This window comes from Syngnathus typhle, linkage group LG8 (assembly GCF_033458585.1).
Source record: "Syngnathus typhle isolate RoL2023-S1 ecotype Sweden linkage group LG8, RoL_Styp_1.0, whole genome shotgun sequence".
Classification (NCBI taxonomy): Eukaryota; Metazoa; Chordata; class Actinopteri; order Syngnathiformes; family Syngnathidae; genus Syngnathus; species Syngnathus typhle.
This window is the reverse complement of record NC_083745.1, coordinates 13,530,368-13,552,710: the sequence shown is the minus strand read 5'-3', so window position 1 is coordinate 13,552,710 and position 22,343 is coordinate 13,530,368.

Genomic DNA, 22,343 nt, shown 5'->3' with positions numbered 1-22,343 from the left:
CTGACTTTGATGTACTTGTTAAAGCCCAACAGAGACTAGATTTCTCACACTGAACAAGAAAAAAAGAACTGAAAAACACCAAATGAGGTGGTTAGACTACAAATGTTGGCATGTAAAGGCACCAGTTAGCAGTGAATGGAACACTTTCTTTGATGGCCTTTTTCTCAAAGTCACAGTTTAGTGACAATAATTATAATATGATGTATCTTGTTTGATATTTAGAGTACAAGACGTGTGTCTTTAGAAAGCTAAGAATCTCTTTCCAACGGTACTGAATGTGAAACTCAAAACGTGTTTTCTTGTGAATTTGACTGAAAATGATTAATATAATGAGTCACAAATGTTAAAAATGTTCACATTTTGTTTAACATTGTCTTGGGAAAATCTGAATAAACACTTTTTTGAAGGCAACCTCATTTTTTCATTGCTTAATCCAGGGGTGGGCAAACTACGGCCCGCGGGCCACATCCGGCCCACGGGACCGTTTAATCCGGCCCGCCAATCCTGAACAAATTGTATTATTAAACTTTTTTTTTTTTTTGGTCATTTTGCCTGCAATGACTGCGTTTCCCCAGTAGATGGGGAAGCGCTCGCCTGCGCATTTACTACCGGAAGCCGTGTCAGAAAGCTCGGTGAACACTCACAAGTGCGTGTACGTACTCAGTAGTACGGACATGGCGCACTCGCGCTCTATGTGCGTGTACGTATTCAGTAGTACGGACATGGCGCACTCGCGCTCTATTTGTATCAGTCCCGAATTTAGAGCGTGGGCTGTGACGACAGCATTCTTGTAATTCGCGCGCTGAGCTTTCAGATGCAGTTTTGCGCTAAAGCCACCCACAAACCTTCCCCTGGAATCCTTCCATTAAAATGAGTCGCCCAAGTAAAAGTAAGGTGGACACAGTGCCGAGCGTTTAAAAGAGAGTGGCCAATTTGGCTCGACGTACGCGACGTGACGTTCAGCCACATGAACGTCAACATCAACCCGTCACAGATCGAGGTAAACGGACCAACACCTCGGATCTCGCCTAAGAATTGCCACAACAAATTTTAGTCCAGACTATGACGCACTAGCAAAAATGGGAGACCAACAACACTGTTCCCACTGAAAATGACGGGGAGGCTCTCAAGTTTGTTGTAAAAAAATACATTTTGAATATGAGTTGTACACATAGCAGGGATTAAAACTAGCGACCATTTTCATTTTCAAACAATGCAGGATGCTCAAGGACATTGATGCACCACCTGTTTGCGACTAATCTTAACCTGTAAAGTTCATCGCTGTGCGACCCTCCCCCACCGTCTGTTGTCTTCCGGGTTAGAGCACGCTGGCGTCAGATTTGTTGACTGCCGCTTCTGTCCCGGACCGTGTCTGTTACTTGTTTTTCGTTTTCCCGTTTTCAGTCCACCTGTCTCTTCTTTTATTTTTTCTCGTGTTGTCTTCCGTCCACCTCGCTTCCCCGCAGCTCCGCTCTCACCTATCTGTCTCCTCTACCAACTACGTTAGCCAGCTAGCCAACAGCCAACTGGACAAAACCACCACCGGACCCTCCTGCCTCCCGACTCGGAGCTTGTGGCCGCCTGCTGCGGACTCGACGGCAGCTCTGGCCCAGCTCTCTGGCCTTCCGTCCGGCGTCCGCGGGGGGCGGGCTCCACTCCCTGCGGGCTCGCCAACCGTGGCTCTGCTGTGTGCCGCCGTGGTGCGTTGGGGCCTGCCGTTCGAGCGGGTGCAGTCGAGGTCGACTGGCATCACCACCTGGTCCACTGCACTTTCCACACGAGGCTGGGATCCGTCGCCGCTACATCTGTCCGGCATTTCCCCGATGGCTCACCCATCTCCTCTTTTTGGACTACCAACCCCCCGTCACCCCCACCTCCCGTACTGGCAACCTCAACAACCTCCGCTCCCGCCCCTCCTGCTCCTCCATCCATCCCCTTTGCACTGCTGACCGATGTCCTGTTAACTATAACCTACTGTCTCTCCCCCCCCCCTCCACTCTTTTTTTTTATTCCATGTAAAGCGTCTTTGGGTTATTGAAAAGCGCTATATAAATTGAATGTATTATTATTATTCTTATTATTCTTAAGGCTTACTTTAAGGAAGTGTTTCCCGTTTCCTCACGTGTTACCAGGTGTTTGCGAGTTAAAACTCTGGTCTGATTTTCAGATACCCCTCACCGTGTTGCCGTTTTGATTACTTTATTTGGGTGTATGCTTTCACCGATTCTTCAAGATAATATATTTGGTCAGAATGTTTGCCGTTTGATGTGATCTCATAAGATAAACATCTTTCATTAATCTGACCCGCAGGCACTGAAGTGATGGAGACTGTTATTCATAATAACAGTGTCGTATTTTATGAGAATCACTGATAGCAGTTTTTTAGTGAATTATTATTATTATTTTTTTAATGCTGTTAATAACTGCATTTGTTTTCAAAAAACTTGTTTGGAATATCCATGCTTTACTCCCTACCAAAATCTTTTATGCAATGACCTTTACAGGTCGCTTATATTACTTCACACAAACACTACGTCCATCTGCTCCTGGTTCGGCCCTCCGGTCCAAATTTAGAACCCAGTTCGGCCCGCGAGTCAAAAAGTTTGCCCACCCCTGGCTTAATCATAACATATACTCTTACCAGCTTGTCAAAAATAATGCTATTTACTACTTTTTATTAAAAAAAATACAAATAAAAAACTACAATTACAATTAATATTATGTAGAATTGAGTTAAGCCTTTTGACCCGGCCCCCCACAATATTTTCTGTTTCTCATGTGGCCCCATGGAAAAAATAATTGCCCACCCCTGCCCTAGACACTGGTTTCTATCTGGACAGTTGCGTGTGGAGGTAGCCAAGGAACTTTGTGGGGGCAGGATGGAACCACATGTATGGCGAGCATCACAGGCAAATAAACTGATGGACTTCGGAGACTCTGAGCCAAGCCACCTGCCAAATTTGGCCACCCTGCGCAAGGCAAAGCAAGAGAAAAATGATTAGGCATTAGGTGACAAAAATCCAATTTTCTCATTGCAGATGTTGAAATACAGTGCACCTCACAATGACATCAGCATCAAAGACATTGGACTTGATCAGTTTTTCTGTCACTATTGAAGTCAAACACAAATAGATGTGTACAAGAGCTTAAAGAAATCTCACCCAATATTGATGCAACTGGCTCAATAGTTAAAAAACTGATGAGACCGAATGGCATGTCTGGCCATATCTTCCTGTATCAGGGTGTTATGACAGGGCATACCAGCTCCAGTATCCCAGTCGTGCAGAGGCTGTCAGAGAAGCATGATGTTAATGCTATCACACAGTGGCTGAAAGAATGGACCCATGCAGGTGCATCTGTTCCTAAAGAAGCAGTGAGTGACTTTTCTCTGGCGATTCTTGGAGTTCTAGTCAAAGCTTTTACCCCTCATCCTGATCTGAAGAGCTTTAACATTTCACGTGGGAATCAACCTGGACATCTACCCCCATGTTTTGTCAGGGTAGATGTCGCACACTGTATTAAGATGATCTGCCGATGGGACTGCCTGAAAGACAAAATACCTTGTGTTAAGGATTTCTTTGTCAGGTCAATAGCACAGCTTCTTAAGTCACAATGTTTGCAACATGCAAAAGAACGTCTTCGTGCTTCTACCATTGTGGCACGGAGTGAGACAGAGGGTAATGTCAATTCTGGAGCCCCTATCCCATCAGAAAAGTGCAAGAAATACTTGAGAGCGCAAATCGCAGAGGAATTTGTCCCCATTTCAGATGAGGAAGTTGAGGGACAAGAACCAGGTGATGCATTAAATCAGCACATCCAGACTAATGTCCGACAGTGGGTGACAGAAATATGTGAGGAGAGCAGGTCACTTGCCATGACTGATGGGGATCGAGACAACATCCACTTCCTCCCTGAGATTATTCCCCACATAACAAGACTTGTAAGTTACTTGCCACTCTGGACAGCAATAATGGTCCCTCTCTTCAAAAGCACCAGCATCACTACAAGTTCCGCAGCTGTTGAAGCAAAGTTCAAAAACATAAAAAAAAGGCCTACTCAAGTTTAAAGCCTACCCATTCGTGTGGACCGGTTTGTTGCTCGTCATCTTTCCTTCATTGAGGGAAACATGCGGATTTGCTCTGCAAAACAAAAAAGTGAAAAGGATGTGTGTGTGATGCCACGACTGTCAAAGAGCCTGACAATGTCTGCAGTACTTGTCAAACTGAAGTAGTAAACAAAAGGGAAAACAAATCTCATCCTGGAGCGGAGCCAGATGCATCTACTGACAGTGCAGTTGAAAACTGGAGAGGTTTAGCGGTCCCACCGAAAAAAAGAAAGATAACTTCCTATCTCTCTCCTTGTCCTGAATGGCTGCATATTTGTTGAGAGATGCTCCCAATTATACATTTTCTATTGTATGTTTTGTCATATGTTTAAATAGTGTTATTTTCTTATGATAGTATCTTGATTATTGTATGATTGGAACCACCTGTGAAGAGCTGTTAAGTGGGCGTGTTTAATAAAAAGCCTTCCTGCATGCTGCACAGTTGGGGTCCCTACAAGCCAACGCCGCAGTAGTCGCAGTGAATGGTGTCCAACAGAGTTGATCGGCCTCCTCGTCTTTCTTTATTTTATTCCACCGAGTTTGCTGTGATTGGATTCCACGCATGTACCTGCTGCTGTATGGCTACTCTGCCAACAGGTTATGGGCCCAGGTAAATCCAACACCGCATGTTCCCACCGACGTACTGGTGATGATAGCACGCTGTGAGCACCATGAGCGGACGGGCTGCAGAGAGGAACAGTTTTTCTAGCCGCTGGTCGCGGTTAATGTTCGACGGTGATGAAAAGAATTACGAATTATGGGAGGCAAAGTTTTTGGGCCACCTGCGATTGCAGGATTTGAAAGACGTTATCTTAAACGAGCCCACAACCGAGGAAGAAGACGAACTACAGCAAGACGCTGGAAAGAATGAGGAAGCGTATGCAGAACTCATTCAGTTTTTGGATGACAAAAGTTTGTCGCTGGTGATGCGCGATGCTGCAGATGACGGGCGAGGGGCCCTACAGATCCTAAGAAACTACTATCAAGGCAAAGGCAAGCCACGCATCATAAGTCTCTACACAGAACTGACATCACTACAGAAGTCTGAGAGTGAAAGTGTGACCGAGTATGTGATCCGGGCAGAGACCGCAATCACAGCGCTGAGAAATGCCGGTGAGACATTAAGTGATGGACTATTGGTAGCAATGGTGTTAAAAGGTCTGCCGGAGTCCTTTAAACCATTTGCAATCCATGTCACACAACGTGATGAAACGATGCAGTTCTCTGAATTCAAAACAAAGATGCGCAGTTACGAGGACACAGAGAAGATGCGGGCTGAAGCAGAGGATAACGTGATGAACGTACGGCAGAGGAGAGCGAGACCTGACAGACCAACTGACAGAGGAGCCGAGAGGAGCGCCGCGGAGGTGGTGTGCTTCAAGTGCGGCCTGAAGGGCCACATGGCCAGAGCCTGCCGGCGTAAACTGTGGTGCAGTCATTGCAAGAGCAGCACACACCGGGACGCGACCTGCAGGCGGAAGCAGCGCGTCAACCGGGACGACGCACGGAGGGTCCACGGGGAGACTGAAGACCACGACCGAGACGAGTACCACTTTGTGAGCGAGGGGGCAGCAAGAGTCGACGTGAGAGGCCTGATGGTTGACTGCGGGGCTACCTCGCACATCATCACAGACCTGGCAAAATTCAAGCGGTTTGATGACGGGTTCCAGGCCGAGACACACTGCGTGGAGCTGGCGGACGGCACGCGGTGCAAGGGCGTCGCGGAGCGCCGAGGTGATGCAGAAGTCTGCCTGATCGACAGCACAGGTAGACACCTGAACGCAACGCTGAGGCAGGCGCTGTACATCCCATCCTACCCACAAGACATCCTATCCGTGAAAGCAGCTACGGCCAGGGGAGCCACTGTGGTCTTCAAGGAGGAGAAGAACGTCCTCATCTACCAAGACGGTACGAAATTCCCCATCCACGTACGTGATAGACTATATTATTTGCATACAGTACATGATGATGATGATTGTGATCATGATCAGTGTAAAGGATGTCATGATATTCAGACGTGGCATGAGATACTGGGACACTGCAACTATAAAGACATTCAGAAATTACAAAATGTTGTTGATGGCATGAAAATTAAGGGGTCAATAAGCAAACCTCAACATTGTGAAGTGTGTACTAAAGGAAAGTTTTTCCAAACCAGGAACAAAGATCCTGATGTGAGGGCTAAGACCCCTCTAGAACTAGTTCACACAGATTTGGCAGGGCCAATCCATCCAGAATCTAAAGAGGGTTACAGATATGCAGTTTCATTTACTGATGATTTTTCCAGCACTGTTTTTGTGTATTTCTTAAAGAACAAAAGTGACACTGTTCAAGCTACAGAAAGGTTTCTGGCTGATGTAGCCCCATATGGCAAAGTAAAATGTATCCGATCTGATAATGGTACTGAATTTACAAGTAAATATTACCAGACTTTGCTCACTAAAAACGTGATTAAACATCAGACATAAGCACCGTACTCTCCTCATCAAAATGGTACTGCTGAGCGCAATTGGCGAACACTTTTTGACATGGCAAGGTGTATGCTCATTGAGAGTGGTTTGCCAAAACAACTATGGACCTATGCAGTCCAAACTGCTGCTGTGATCCGGAACAGGTGTTTTAACAAAAGAACAGGGCAGACAGCCATTCAGATGTTGACAGGAAGAAGACCAAATTTGTCTAGGATGCAGAGGTTTGGTTCAGAGTGTTATGCCTATAAACAAGACAAGAGAAAGCTTGATCCAAGGTGTGAAAAATGTGTTTTTATTGGGTATGATAAAACCAGTCCTGCATACATTGTGTATTCCCCTGTCAGTAAGAAAGTGCAAAAGCACAGATTGGTAAAGTTTGTGGCAAAATCAGGTGTAGAACAACAAACACAGACTAATGTCACAGATGAGGATGATGACTTTGTAAAAACCAAACCAAGAAGTCCAAATCTTGTGTTCGGAGAACAAAAACCTGAAGTCAGCCACCACCAACCACAACAAGAAAGAGCTGAGATCAAACGTGAGCCTGATGGTAGCCGTTACCCTACCAGAGAGAGAAGGCAGCCAGACAGATACACAGATTGTAATGTGTCCAAATATGTGTCTGATGATGAAGAGACTGATCAAGTCCAGAGTAACATTGATTACTGTTATCGCGTAATGTTTAACATACCTGTGTCATTTTCAGGAGCTGTAGCCTCAGATAAGGCAAAAGAGTGGGTTAAAGCCATGGATGAGGAAATGCATTCACTTAAAGAAAACAACACATTTACCCTGACCAATTTGCCAGAGGGCAAGAAAGCAGTGGGGGGTAGATGGGTGTATGCCATTAAAACAGATGTTGATGGATCTGAGAAGTACAAGGCCCGATATGTTGCTAAGGGATATAGCCAGAAGATGGGTGTGGATTATGGGGAGACATTTTCTCCTACAGCTAATATGACCAGTGTTAGAGTTCTGATGCAGAAAGCAGCGCAGGAAAAGTTGATTTTACACCAAATGGATGTGAAAACCGCATATTTAAACGCACCCATAGACTGTGAGATCTACATGGAACAACCAGAAGGGTATGAGGAGAGATCCCAAACAGATAGGAAGTTAGTATGCAAAATTGAGAAGTCATTGTATGGGTTAAAACAATCAGGCAGAAATTGGAATAAGTTGTTGCATGATCATTTGACAGAAAATTATTTTACCCAAAACCAAGCTGACCATTGTGTTTACACAAGAGAGACAGAACATGAAAAAGTCATTGTGATAATATGGGTTGATGACCTATTAATTGCAGCAAGTAATGAAGAAGCTATGGAGGTCACAAAAGACATGCTGACAGCAAGGTTCAGAATGCAGGACCTGGGTAAACTGAAACATTTCTTGGGCATCGATTTTGAGCAAACCAGTGACTGTGTAACAATGTCTCAAGCTAAATATGTTGAGAAAATTTTAGATAGGTTTAATATGCAAGATTGCAAAGGTAGATCGACACCTTGTGAACAAAAACTAAACTACACAGATGATGCTGCGTTATTAAGTGATGTTTCAATGTACAGAGAAGCAGTGGGTAGTCTTATTTATTTAACTGTATGTACAAGACCTGACTTGAGTTTTATTGTAAGCAAGCTGTCACAGTATTTTAATCAACCTACTGTTGAACATTTTTGTACAGTTAAACATGTGCTAAGATATTTAAAGGGTACTAGTGACAAGAAGTTGTGCTACCAAATGAGTGATGAAAACCTGGGTATAAAAGCCTACAGTGATGCGAACTGGGCTGGTGATATAGATCGACGTAGTACAACTGGTTATTGTGTAACTCTATCTCAGGGTGGTACTTTAGTGTCATGGAAGACAAAAAGACAGCCAACTGTAGCACTGTCTACTTGTGAGGCAGAATATATTGCTCTGGCTGCAACCATCCAAGAATGTCTATACCTCACACAACTGCTAGATGGTATTGATAAACTTGTGTATAAGCTACCTGTAGTGTTTGAAGACAACCAAGGCACGATTGCATTAGCAAAGAATCCTGTTAAAAGACAGCGATGCAAACATGTGGATATTAAATACCACTTTATCCGGTCCAATGTTACCGAGGGTAAACTGTCTCTTGTGTACTGTCCGACTGAACATATGGTTGCGGATGTAATGACCAAGCCTGCAACAAAATTTAAGTTGGCAAAATTTGCTGGATTTATGTTTGGGTCTAACTAAAGGAAAATGGACTTGTTTTCTGACTAAAATGTCAAGGTACTCTTTTCTTTAGGTTTATAATGTGAGAGCAAGTGGGGGTGTTGAGAGATGCTCCCAATTATACATTTTCTATTGTATGTTTTGTCATATGTTTAAATAGTGTTATTTTCTTATGATAGTATCTTGATTATTGTATGATTGGAACCACCTGTGAAGAGCTGTTAAGTGGGCGTGTTTAATAAAAAGCCTTCCTGCATGCTGCACAGTTGGGGTCCCTACAAGCCAACGCCGCAGTAGTCGCAGTGAATGGTGTCCAACAGAGTTGATCGGCCTCCTCGTCTTTCTTTATTTTATTCCACCGAGTTTGCTGTGATTGGATTCCACGCATGTACCTGCTGCTGTATGGCTACTCTGCCAACAATATTGATACACAAGTGGGCTGGGAAAAAGTCAAGGTGCCATTGTTGAAAAACGGGAACCATCAACAGCCTGTTAAACTTTGCACATCAAAAGTGTCTGTGCTCAATACTTGTGCATTTGATTCTGTCTTTCAGCGCTTATGCTGTTCTTTCTGTGAAAGTTTTTCACTTGAAAAGACTGTTCTGAACTATGAACGTGGGAACCAATTCCTCCACCTGGTGAAAACCAACACCACACAGGGTGTGAACCCACAGGTATACTCACAGAGGGCAGAACTGCTGGGGGAAATATTCAAACCTGTCCTCCTAACCTCTGGTGCTCTCCAAATAGATGCACAATGCCACATCTCCACTGTAATTGAGAGCGCAATGAGGAATATCCCAAGTGTTTATTTGATAAAACAATGCTCCTCACAGTACTGCAGTTTAAGCCAACAAGTAACAAGGCAAGTTTCACTTGTTTGTGCAAACATTACTGTCCTGCAGACCTGTGACACACTATAATAATGCACTTATCCTTTGATGTCATTGTTATGCAAATGAAGCAGGTGTATTCTATTGTTATGCAAATGAGGCAGGTGTATGTCTATTGTTTTGCAAATGATGCAGGGGTGTACTGTCACTAAGATAACACCAGGGACGGCATTCGCAAAGGCAGAAAAACTGACCGCTTTTGTGGGGGGTGTCCAGGTGGTTTTTTTTGGGATTTTTTGGAGACAAAATGTCTGAAGATTAGAATTGCAATAGAGGTGTTATGCTGGGACATGTTTGAAATTAGTATCCTAAGATTTGAAGCAATCGCAAAGGGGGAAAACTGACCTTTTTTGTGGGGGATGTCCAGGTGTGTTTTTTTGGAGACAAAATGAAGATTAGAATTGCAATAGAGGTGTTATGTTGGGACGTGTTTGAAATTAGTATCCTAAAGGGAAATGTACTTTCGGCAGTTTGCAAACACGTTTGATTAAGGCTCCGTTAGACACATATAACCATATCAATATAATTTCTAGTAGTAGTGTGGTCGCTTAATAAGTGGAAAGGAATGTGCAGGCTACATGAATTTGTTTTCTTCAAAGTATTGTGGAACAGGAGGTCCGGAAAGGGAGCATATCTCAAGGCCGATGGGAACGCGAAAAACAACTCGTCTTTGTGGTCCAGACACCTGTGCTGAGCAGGGGAAAACCCAAACGAGGAGGAGATGACCACAGACCATCGACCAATCACCACACAATCTTTTGCATGTTTGAATATTCATATTGTGTTTCTTTAAAACTGGGCAACCCGGAAGAATGTGTCGTCTTTCTGGTCACGAAGGCACACGAGTTTTTGTGTTAAGGACCCAAGACCCAGGCGCCTGTATTAGCTTGCTTTGTCAAGATTAAACAATTGGTAAATTCGGTCTGATTGATCTACTGGTCTTCTCTTTGACAGAACGAACTCGCAAAATTGTTAGGTGCGCCAGTGTGTGGATTAGAACATAGCAATTCTTGTGTTAAGTGTTGATCACAATTTGGAGTCAGATCAATAGCTAAAATCCGTATCCTAACAATCCTAAGGGTTGAAGCAATTCTTGTGTTAAGTGTTGATCACAATTTGGAGTCAGATCAATAGCTAAAATCCGTATCCTAACAATCCTAAGGGTTGAAGCAATTCTTGTGTTAAGTGTTGATCACAATTTGGAGTCAGATCAATAGCTAAAATCCGTATCCTAACAATCCTAAGGGTTGAAGCAATCGCCAAAGGGGAAAACTGACCGTTTTTGAGGGGGGTGTAGAGGTGTGTTTTTTTGGAGACAAAATGTCTGAAGATTAGAATTGCAATAGAGGTGTTATGTTGGGACATGTTTGAAATTAGTATCCTAAGGGTTGAAGCAATCGCAAAGGGAGAAAAACTGACTGTGAGGCCTGTAGCTCTAGAATTACAAGCAAAGTTGAAGGATTCGCACAGGTGTGGGTTTTTAGAGAGGGGGTCAAGACAAAGGAGGAAAATTTAGGGCAACGACTCTGAACCTGCAGATTAGAATTAAAGCAAAGTTGAACGATTCGTACAGCTGTGGGTTTTTAGAGAGGTGTCAGGACAAAAGAGAAAGATTAGAGTTGAACCATTCGCAAAGGCAACAACTCTGAACCAACCAGCACATACCGGTTTGTTGAACTCAAATGACTGGGGTGTGTTGGAGATCATTTTTGAGAAGACAGTTGAAGGCCTCTGAAAGCCTTATATTTTAGTATATTTGCTGTACTTCTAACATATTTCGTATGTTACATTTTGTTTAGATAGTTTTAGGGGAGTAGTCTAACATGTCTTGAATAAAACACGTGACAAAGGTGTGGTTTTAAGGAGACAGGGGGTGGACCTACTGCAGGTATATTAAAGGTCGGGCTGGTTAGTGCTGAGTTTAAAGAGCTACAGCGACGGTGTTAAACTGTAAACCTGAAGCTTAAATCATGATAGCGGAAACACCTGTTAGTATCCATTTTAGCCGTAAAGATGGTGACGGTTTGTTAAATGCTCCTGGAAAAAAACATATGTCAAAGTCAGCTTTATTGTCAATCCCTTCATATGTCAAGACACACAAAGAAACCGAAATTCCGTTTCCTCCATCCCACGGTGACGAGACACAGTACACGATAAACATACAAGTAGACGATACAAAATAAAAACAAGAAGGCACAAACAATAAATAATAAATAAATAAAATGAGTGATGAATAAATAATAAACAAATAACCCAATAAATAAGAGGAGCAAAACTGAGCCAGTGTGCGTACAGCAGACAGTGAGCATAGCGCAAAGTACAGGACGCTACGCAGAAAGGGGGGGCGAGTTCAGGATCCTAACAGCCTGGAGTATGAAGCTGTTGGAGAGTCTGGTGGTGCGGGAGCGCAGGCTCCTGTACCTCTTCCCAGAGGGCAGAAGCTCAAACAAAGAGTGAGCGGGGTGACTCACATCACTCACAATCGTAGTCGCCTTGCGGGTGAGATGGGACGTGTAAATGTCCTTCAAGGAGGGGAGCGAAGCACCAATAATCTTGCCAGCCATGTTCACTATGCGCTGCAGGGCGTTCAAGTCGTAGTCAGTGCAGCCGCCACCAAAAACAGCAATACAGCTGGAGAGGACGCTGTCAATGGTGCCGCGGTAAAATGTAGTCATGACTCAAACGTATCCAACAGCCTCCTACGGAAAAACTTGAACAGAACTGGGACATGACAACGGAGACTCTATGGGGGTTTCAATTTTTTTATGAAGTCGGGGAGCTATTTTTCTTCATGAAAAACCGAGAACTGTCTGGACCAACCAGCAACAACTCTGAAGCAAACAATACGTATGGGCTGTTAAACTCAAATGACTGGGGAGTGTTAAATCAGCTCCTGCCCCAGGTTTTGATTGATTGATTGATTGATTGAATATTTATTGATCCCCAGGGGTGGGGAAATTCAGGCCCCAGCAGTATTCATACCACAGAGTGGGTATACAAAAGACGCACAAATGGCATGAGCGCAACTCAACAGGCTCTCATAAGGCTGCCACACAACGGCACAACAGAATTTCTAAACGAGTACGGCCTACAAGGTGAGCTGAACATAACCTGGGTTTCAAGAATTACGGCCAGCGGGAAATGTTTTTTACGGGTTAAAGTTTCTCCTCAATTTACTGATGGGGTAGAAGATGGAGAGCTAATCGATCTATTGTATCTGACGCTAGAAGTGTTTAATAGCGAATGTGGCATTTTTCAAACAATAGTTAACGTGCCTTTAACCGAATGGCATGAGAGGATGCAAGCATCTGGTGAGAGTATTTCAAGGCTTTTTGTAGCAAGCAGTGTCTGGACAAATATGATTGGAGCGAAACGTAAATTGACTTTTAGATTAGCCTCACACTACTTTACTACACACACACACACATATCCCCCTCTTTTTTTATCTACTTCCACAGTAGGTTGGGATGGGGGGTGTAATCATTAGCATACCTATGGACATGAGGAGGCGTTTCTTTTAGGAGAAGGCGTGTAATCATTAGCACACCTCTGTATAAGAGAAGCCCCGTTTCTAGGACTCAGCCCCTCAGACCTGAAGCCGAGAAAGAGACATCAACAAGAAGATGGCCCAAAAAGATCTGCCAGACGACTTTTACCGAGTTTTCCACCTGTGGAGACAAAGTTATCTGTAAAGTTTCACGGACGAAATATTCAGGATAACACAATGTCTCCATCGAGTCCCGCCTGTCTACAAAATATCAGACTTGGACGGTGTGCTAATAGAAAGCAGTTTTTACGAAGCGGAATTACAAAAAGTAAAAAAAAAAAAAAAAAAGATTTTCCGTATACAGAAAATTCTTAAATCACGCACCGTGTCAGGCAAAAGGGAGTTTCTCATCCACTGGGTTGGCTGGCCAACCAAATTTGACAGCTGGGTGCCTGCATATAGCGTTAAAGACATTTAAAAACCGATAGTTATGTCCGGAGAGAATTCTACGTAACATTAGCCTCAAATGCTAGCATGCACATCTTTCCTGACAACACGCTTTCAGAATTTAAAGTGGAATTAGCGCAACATATCGATTTAAAAGGCTCATGGGAGGTCGGGTTATGTAAAATTTCATACATCAACTCAATTTCTGACGTTCCTGAGAAAAAACAGGATTTCTACCTCAAACAGTCGAAACCTTATAGTAAAGATGAATCTTTACAAGGTGATTCTGAAATTAGGCATATGCTGAAAAATCGAGAAGGCGCTCGGAATTTCTATCTCAAAGAGCCAAAACCACTTCTCTCGCGAGATGAGACTTTACAAGGTTATTGCGAGGTTCAACATACGCTGAAAATTCAAGGAGGTGTTTACCCTTCCCCTTTTGTCAGCTTTCTGCTGCCATCTGTGGTGTTAACGGGTCATTTTGGACCCATGTATTAAATCAGCCATAAAATACCCTAAAAACAATATTTTATCATCCAATGTTTTTCTTAACTCTTGTTTAGCTGGTTGGGCTCCCTTATCCATGAAAAGATTGGTTTTAATATTTTTTGTGGCCCCCGGGGCCTTTGTTTTAACAGCATACCCCTCATTTTCAATGTCTAAAAAGTGGTCAAATTAACCTTAAGAGAAGAAGGCAACAAAATAATCAATTGTTCTGTCACCTGAGTGTAACAGAGATATTAAAACACATTTCTTAAATGTTCACCAAAAAAAAGATTTTCATTTTAATATTATCAAATATAGTATCATCCATGGTGTTTCGGGTCATTTTGGACACGTATATTTAATTCAAGAAAAGGGCAAAAACAAGTCTTTTTTTCCACAAAATAGAACTTTAATGCAATATTAAACAATACGAAAAACAGAACAGTCATGTGTGTGTTTAGATGCATGTGTTGCAAAAAGTGACACTTTTAGTGTGTTCTTTGCGGATGTATTTCTTGCAGGTGAAGCACACTATGTTGGTTTTTCTGTCCATACTGCTAGAGCAGACCTGACACCTCTTTCTTTTTGAGCAAGGTGGTCTCACTGGCATTGTGGCTGTGGATGTGGATGGAGTGCTTGAGCCAGGACTGGCTGCTGAGGGGGAAGGTGATCCTGATGTTCTTCTGGTTGCTGTGGATGTGGATGGCGTGGACTGAAGCTGTCTGACCAAGTCTGCAGCAGCTGGGTCTCGGGGCACCCGTTCCCGTTGCTCAATGTGCGGCTGGACAAGGGAATTCCCGAGCTCCTGAAGAAACATTCTCCGCTTGGTGCTTTTGGTTGAATTCCACCCTTGGTCAATATGGGTCCACAACACAAATGCATTGTATGCAGACACATTGAGGATGTTGTAAAACAGAACCATTGGCCATCTCCTGGTCATTCGCTGGCAAGTGTAGGTGGCAGTCAGCTTGTCCAGATTGTCCACTCCTCCTTTGTTTTTGTTGTAGTCCAAGATGATGATGGGCTTTTTGTCTCTTCCTGATGACACAGCAGCATCTTTGTGAAGAGTGGACATGTCTCGACGTGCCTGGTCATGTCTCCACCCCCGCAAAAAGCCCCTAAATGAAGCTCAAGTGGTTGGAGGAAGAGGCTGTTGGTTGATTGTGTGTTTATGATTTCGTCTTTGACATTTTTTATTGTTTTATAATCAAAAATTTTAACCGGGTTAAAAATGACCCAAACACCACAAAAAGTAAATATTTTCACCAGCACTTTATAATTTAGTAAAAAAAAATAAATAAAATGATTGTTTAATTGGAAGTCCCTGACAAAGTCAAAAAGTTTCAACGCAAAAAACAAATGTATGAAGTACTTTTTGCATGCTAAAACTCAAAACGGGTGAGTAGGGACCCTAACACAATGGGAAGGTTAGAACGATCATGAGTCGTTAGCTTCCGAAATTCAAACTCTATTAACTAAAGCCAGTACGAAAAAGATTGATATTCAATTTGACCAGCATATGCGGATATATTTGTTTACAGGCGAAGAAGGTTTGAGAATTATGTTCAAAAAACAAATGTATGAGGTACTTTTTGCATGCTAAAACTCAAAACGGGTGAGTAGGGACCCTAACACAATGGGAAGGTTAAAACGATCATGAGTCGTTAGCTCCCAAAATTCAAACTCTATTAACAAAAGCCAGTACGAAAAAGATTGATATTCAGTTTGACCAGCATATGCGGAGATATTTGTTTACAGGCGAAGAAGGTTTGAGAATTATGTTCAAAAGCCCCCTAGCGTATATTGTTGGAATAAATCCGGAACATTGGCTCCAGCTCAAACCGGAAGGAGTCTATGGACAACATCCGGCTGATAAAAAAGCCGGTTTATATTTTTAATTCGTTTATACAGATATTGTTCAACATTAGACCGTCGGTGACGCTTACACGCCGATGCTTCGCGCTCTCCCTATTGAGGGAAAATTTGAAGAAGTTATAAATAAGACCTTTAATCCTGTGTACTATTTAAACGTACGCAGGTCTCATATCGAGACCATTTCAGTTAGTCTTCGAACAGATCAAAACACACCTGTCGGCTTTGAATACGGGAAAATGATTCTCATTTTGCATTTTAGATCGAGATAACAAAAACAATGGTGACATCAGCCACACATCCCGATTTGTATCGATTTGTCGATTATTACGAGACGCAAGTAGGGGGATCGTTTCAAGGGTTTCAGGGGGCTCCCGTCCAATATGGGCGTGGCCTAGGGTCTGTTTTTGCAAAACTCTTCCGTTTCGTGATGCCGATGTTCAAAAGCAGCTTTAACCTGGCTAAAATAATAGCAACGGATGTAGCCGGACGTGTCATAGAAAGAATTCACCGCAAAACAACGACCACTCAAGAAGGTTCCGGACTTGCAGTTTTATCACGCCGGGGACTACATCCTGGTGGGCGGAGAAAAAAAGACTATTAAAAGAAAAAAACGCTCTGCCGATCTCAGATCAGTTAAGAAAAGGCAAAGGAGACGGAGGGCAGATATCTTCTCTTAAAATGGCCCTTCTACATTTTAAATCGCAAGAGTGTGTTTTATCAACTCTCGATTTGTTTTCTTGCCCCTTAACACAACTTTCCATCGAAGACAGCTCCTATGTAGAATTCTTACCGTTGTCGGCCATTGTGGACCAGGGGCCAATCGAGTTTTTTATACCCGGGGACGGCTCGAAATATTTAGATTTATCCGATACGTTACTACACCTGCGTTTAAAAATAACGCGTAGAGATGGGAGTAATTTACCACCGCAAGAGCAAGTCGGCATTGTGAATTTCCCGATAAACACGATTTTTAGTCAATTAGATATCTCACTGGGCGGGAGATTAATATCACAGTCTAGTGCAACGCACGCATATAGATCCATCATTGAGTTATTGTTAAACTATTCAAACGATTCTTTGGAATCCCAATTCACAGCAGGGATGTTCGCAAAGGACACTAGAAGGCGTATGGACTCTATTATATTGGAAGGTCCTGCTGCCAAAGAAGGGCTGGTTCGTCGTGCTCAGCTGATGGGAGGATCACGCGAGTTTCACGTTACAGGACCGCTACACGGTGATATTTTCTTTTCCAAGCGCCATCTATTGAATAATGTGGATCTGCGCCTAAAGTTAACTAGAGCTCCTAACGATTTTTTCCTCATGAGCGCTCCAGACAGCGATTCGTGTCTCAAGATATTAAGAGCTTCACTTTATGTGAAAAAAGTATCAGTTTCACCAGCTGTTTCAATAGGCCATGAAGCAGCTTTACATAAAAGGTAACGCATTGTATCCCCTCAGTAGAGTCAATATAAAGACTTTTTCTATCCCTCAAAACTCACAGATTTGTCACCAAGATAACCTCTTCCTCGGACATATTCCTAAAGAAATTGTACTAGCCATGGTGAATCATAACAGTTTTATGGGACGACGAGATTTAAACCCGTTTAATTTTTTACATCACAACATTGAGTATTTGGCTCTTAGACATGAAGGTCGCCAAATACCAGCTAAAGCTTTTCAGCCCAATTTCGAAGCTGGATTACATACACGTGAATTTCATAATCTATACACAGCTACGGGGCGTTTTTTAAAAGATTTACCTCTCTGTATCGATCAACAAGATTTTAGTCAAGGCTATTCACTTTTTGTCTTCAATTTAAGTCAAGCAGATGATTCCGGTGCTTTATCGCCCGTGAATAATGGTGTTTTAAGATTAGATTTGCGATTTCGTACGCCTCTCCCACATACAGCTACGCTTATTGTTTACGCGGTTTATGATTCCCATTATCGAGATTGACCCCTCCGTGAGTCGTCACCTTATCGTGGTGGAGGGGTTTGCGTGCCCCTATGATCCTAGGAGCCATGTTGTCTGGGGCTTCATGCCCCTGGTAGGGTCACCCATGGCAAACGGGTCCTAGGTGAGGGGCCAGACAAAGCGCGGCTCACATTACCCCTTATGATGCAAACAATTATTGAACCACGTTTTCCCTCGCCCGGACGCGGGTCACCGAGGCCCCCCTCTCGAGCCAGGCCTGGAGGCGGGGCTCGAAGGCGAGCGTCTGGTGGCCGGGCCTTCGCCCATGGGGCCCGGCCGGGCTCAGCCCGAAAAGGAAACGTGCGTTCCCCTTCCCATGGGCTCACCACCTGTGGGAGGGGCCAAAGGGGTCGGGTGCATTGCAAGCTGGGCGGCGGCCAAAGACAGGGACCTTGGCGGTCTGATCCCCGGCTGCAGAAGCTGGCTCTTGGGACATGGAATGTCACCTCTCTGGCTGGAAAGGAACCCGAGCTGGTGTGCGAGGCAGAAAAGTTCCGACTAGATATAGTCGGACTTGCCTCCACGCACAGTTTGGGTTCTGGTACAAGCCCTCTCGAGAGGGGCTGGACTCTCTTCCACTCTGGAGTTGCCCACGGTGAGAGGCGTCGAGCAGGTGTGGGTATACTTATTGCCCCCCGGCTGGGCGCCTGCACATTGGGGTTCACCCCGGTGAACGAGAGGGTAGCCTCCCTCCGCCTTCGGGTGGGGGGACGGGTCCTGACTGTTGTTTGTGTCTATGCACCAAACGGCAGTTCAGAGTACCCACCCTTTTTGGAGTCCCTGGAGAGCGCTCCTTCTGGGGACTCCATCGTTCTACTGGGTGACTTCAATGCTCACGTGGGCAATGACAGTGAGACCTGGAAGGGCGTGATTGGGAGGAACCCCCCCCCCCCCGAACTGAACCCGAGCGGTGTTCTATTATTGGACTTCTGTGCTCGACACGGATTTTCTATAATGAACACCATGTTCAAACATAAGGGTGTCCATGTGTGCACTTGGCACCAGGACACCCTAGGCCGCAGTTCGATGATCGACTTTGTAGTTGTGTCATCGGATTTGCGGCCGCATGTTTTGGACACTCGGGCGAAGAGAGGGGCGGAGCTGTCAACTGATCACCACCTGGTGGTGGGTTGGCTCCGATGGTGGGGGAAGATGCCGGTCCGACCTGGCAGACCCAAACGTTCTATGAGGGTCTGCTGGGAACGTCTGGCGGAATCCCCTGTCAGGAAGAGCTTCAAATCCCACCTCCGGCAGAGCTATTCACACGTCCCGGGGGAGGCGGGGGACATTGAGTCCGAGTGGACCTTGTTCCGCGCCTCCATTGTTGAGGCGGCCGACCGGAGCTGTGGCCATAAGGTCATTGGTGCCTGTCGTGGCGGCAATCCCCGAACCCGCTGGTGGACACCGGCGGTAAGGGATGCCGTCAAGCTGAAGAAGGAGTCCTATCGGGCCGTTTTGGCCTGCAGGACTCCCGAGGCAGCTGACAGGTACCGGATGGCCAAGCGGAACGCGGCTTCGGCGGTTGCTGAGGCAAAAACCCGGGCGTGGGAGGAGTTTGGCGAGGCCATGGAGAATGACTTCCGGACGGCTTCGAGGAAATTCTGGTCCACCATCCGGCGTCTCAGGAGGGGGAAGCAGTGCAACGTCAACACTGTTTACAGTGGAGATGGCGTGCTGCTGACCTCGACTCGGGACGTCGTGTGTCGGTGGGGAGAATACTTCGAAGACCTCCTCAATTCCACCGACACGCCTTTCATTGTGGAGGCAGGGCCTGGGAACTCTGAGGCGGACTCTCCAATCTCTGGGGTTGAAGTCACTGAGGTAGTTAATAAACTCCTCAGTGGCAAGGCCCCGGGGGTGGATGAGATCCGCCCGGATTTCTTAAGGGCTCTGGATGCTGTGGGGCTGTCATGGCTGACACGTCTCTACAGCATCGCGTGGACATCGGGGACAGTGCCTCTGGATTGGCAGACTGGGGTGGTGGTTCCCCTCTTTAAGAAGGGGGACCGGAGGGTGTGTTCCAATTACAGGGGAATTACACTCCTCAGCCTCCCTGGCAAGGTCTATTCAGGGGTGCTGGAGAGGAGGGTCCGTCGGGAGGTCGAACCTCAGATTCAGGAGGAACAGTGTGGCTTTCGTCCTGGCCGTGGAACAGTGGACCAGCTCTTCAACCTCAGCAGGATCCTCGAGGGTGTATCGGAGTTCGCCCAACCAGTCCACATGTGTTTTGTGGACTTGGAGAAGGCATTCGACCGTGTCCCTCGGGAGGTCCTGTGGGGGGTGCTTCGGGAGTACGGGGTACCGAGCCAACTGATAAGGGCGGTTCGGTCCCTGTATCACCGATGCCAGAGTTTGGTCCGCATTTCCGGCACTAAGTCGGATTCGTTCCCAGTGAGGGTTGGACTCCGTCAAGGCTGCCCTCGTTCACCGATTCTGTTTATAATTTTTATGGACAGAATTTCTAGGCGCAGCCGAGGCGTTGAGGGTGTCCGGTTTGGGGACCTCAGCATCGCGTCTCTGCTTTTTGCAGACGACGTGGTGCTGTTGGCTTCTTCAGGCTATGATCTCCAGTTCTCACTGGAGCGGTTTGCAGCCGAGTGCGAAGCGGTTGGGATGAGGGTCAGCACCTCCGAGTCCATGGTCCTCGATCGGAAAAGGGTGGAATGCCCTCTCCGGATCGGGGATGAGATCCTGCCCCAAGTGGAGGAGTTTAAGTATCTTGGGGTCTTGTTCACGAGTGAAGGGAGGATGGAGCGCGAGATCGACAGGCGGATCGGTGCAGCGTCGGCAGTAATGCGGACTCTGTACCGATCCATTGTGGTAAAGAGAGAGCTGAGCCAAAAGGCAAAGCTCTCAATTTACCGGTCGATTTACGCTCCTACCCTCACCTATGGTCACGAGCTATGGGTCGTGACCGAAAGAACGAGATCCCGGATACAAGCGGCCGAAATGAGTTTTCTCCGCAGGATGTCCGGGCTCTCCCTTAGAGATAGGGTGAGAAGTTCGGTCATCCGGGAGAGACTCGGAGTAGAGTCGCTACTCCTCCACGTTGAGAGGAGCCAGATGAGGTGGCTCGGGCATCTCATCAGGATGCCTCCTGGACGCCTCCCTGGGGAGGTGTTCCGGGCATGTCCCACCGGTAGGAGACCCCGGGGACGACCCAGGACGCGCTGGAGAGACTATGTCTCTCAGCTGGCCTGGGAACGCCTTGGGATCCCCCGGGATGAGTTAGATGAAGTGGCTGGGGAGAGGGAAGTCTGGGAGTCCCTCCTGAAGCTGCTGCCCCCGCGACCCGACCCCGGATAAGCGGAAGAAGATGGATGGATGGATTATTGAGATTAATGCCAAGAGGGAAGTGTTGATGGACTATTATTAAAGCTATGAACGGTCGTGAGTTGGACTTTATTATGACCCGGATGCAAAGGGCGTTGTTTGGAGGTGTTTACGCGTCAGACGAACTAGCTGACGTCAAAGACACGCCCCTTATACATTATATTGTGAACACATCCTCGACGTCTGCCTGGTAAACATTGGCTCGCTCTAACTTTAGAATCTGATGGTTCGGCCACATTCTTTGATCCTTTTGGTCTACCACCGGACAGTCCTTATTACCCGACAAGTATATACAGATTTCTGAAGAAGTATTCTAATCGTTTGGAATACCATAACGGACAACTCCAACACAAATTGAATGACACTTGTGGCCAACACTGTGTCTACTACTTGTCGCAACGAGGGTGGGGGCTGAGCTACAGTGAAGTGATGATGCATTATAATCCTCTGAATAACGACGCTATGGTTATCGATTTTGTCAAGAAATGTTGAAGACCGGACCGGCTGTGCGGCGGGCAAATATGTTCATTACATAAATTTAAAGAATGTCATTGTCTGAAACCGTGTTAATGTTTTATAAAATCTCTTTTATTCAATAAACATTGTTAGAGAGTTACAGAGTCGTTTTTTTTCCAGTACCAACATTAGCGTATCTAACATTTTAATAACTAACCCATTTTACTACCGGTGAGAAACATCATCTTCATCCTTCAAACGTTTGAAATCAGCACGAGCAGAGGGGTTGGAAATGCTTGATTCAGGTAGATTTAGCTGTCCAGCCAGCCGGTTGAGCGGCTAGTTTCTTACCGGTTACAATTAAATTTTTTTATCAAATCGCTCATGTGGGAGCCCTTGACAGTTTTCCCTCTAAAAATAAATCCGCTTAGCGGCGTCCACCTTACATCTTCCACCGATAATTTTTTCAAAACATAGGAGGCGTTGCGGCGATAACGTGGCGCTATGGTATCCAAAATATCAGCCCAATCTTCATCTGTCACCTTTTGGGCCATTTTCCTTTCCCCTTCATCACGAATCGTAGTAGGAATCTGCTCAGAATCAACTT